This window comes from Lactuca virosa, chromosome 9, assembly GCF_052849685.1.
Source record: "Lactuca virosa cultivar CGN04683 chromosome 9, Lactuca_virosa_CGN04683_v6, whole genome shotgun sequence".
NCBI lineage: Eukaryota > Viridiplantae > Streptophyta > Magnoliopsida > Asterales > Asteraceae > Lactuca > Lactuca virosa.
In genome coordinates this window covers 135,714,202-135,715,776 of record NC_136434.1, presented here as the reverse complement: position 1 = coordinate 135,715,776, position 1,575 = coordinate 135,714,202, and positions in this window count along the sequence as shown.

Sequence of the window (1,575 nt, the reverse complement as noted above, 5' to 3'; positions counted from 1 at the left end):
TTCCTCGAAATCCATCTTTTATGTTGAATAAATAACTTGAAGATGTCAAAGTCAACATTAATTGGAAGGAATCCAATTTCAAACCTTAAGTTGTGTTATAGTTTCGTTTCCAATCAATAAGGAGTATTTCAGCTGCAACGCTAGCTCAGCAATTACTGCCTTTGATTTTTAAATGTTTGTTTAGTGTCATACCTCATTGGGTCACATAACTCCATCAACTCCCATAGAGGTTGAAATGGTGTTACTATTGGTGATAATAAAGGCTTAATGAGTCTCGAAACTTTATCAAGTTTAATTTGTATCGACTATATTATACTACTATTATATGAAGATATAAATAGATATAATTAGAGGGTTTAATGTGTAACATTGTATTATATAAATACCTCTTGTAATTATCATTCACGATCACAATAATACAATACATCTTTTGATAACAACTTTATTATGGTATCAGAGACGGTAACGCTAAACCTGCTGCTACCTTTTTTTTTACGACTCAACTCTTTAGTCACCACCCTCTTTTTACTGTGCTCCTGTTCCTTCTTGATTGGCGATTCACAATCAGCCATAAATGGCTCTAACACCCTTCTCTACAGCAGAGAAAACGACACAAAACTCACACAAGTTTGGCTTTACCCTCTCTCCTACAAACTATGGGTATTGGAAAGCCATGATTCAACCTTTTCTGGTAACAAAGAGCCTGTTCGGCTACATTGATGGAACAATTTCTTGTCCAGAATCTACTCTACCAGCAAAATCCACAGATGCAGCTCCTACAACAAAACCTAGTTATCTAGCATGGATTTCGAATGATGCACATGTAAGGATGCTACTTACGTCGACTATCTCTAAGGCTGCCTTTCAGCATGTGAAAGGTACAACATCTAATGAAATTTGGCTCTCCTTGGAATGCGTGTATGCACCTCACACTTCCTCAAGAGAGTATACCCTTAAGACACAATTGCTAAAAATTGAGATGAAAGGTGATGAGTCTTCTGCATCATATCTCACCAGGACACAAGAATACTCTGCTGCATTAGCCAACATTAGGAAACCAATGGATGAAACAGTCCTTGTCATGCTTGTGATTTCAGGGCTACGAGAGGAGTACACCGGATTCAAGTCCACCTTACTGGATAGACAATCTCCTATAGCTTTTACTGATATTTATGGATTACTAGCCGATCATGACTACCTGATGAAGAAGAACACTTCATCAGTAACACCAACTCGGGCCTTTGTGGCTGCCACTACAAATCGCAACCTAACCGCCTCTTCTGTACAACCAAAGACACTACAGACCCTTCAACAACCGGTGGCTCAGTTAGGATTTCAATTACAATCGAATTCATCCCATGCCTTCTACGCAAATCGATCAAGTAACAATAATTTTAACATAAATCCTGGTGGTTATAATAATAATAACAGGGGTCAAGGAGGACGTGGCGGCTACAATAACAACCGCTCTCAAGGTGATCGATCTCAAGGTGGTGGAAACTGGAGTCAATTTAGTTGGGCCTTCAATCAGAACATGGTTTATGGTACCTGAAATAGGTATGGTATTGGGCGTGT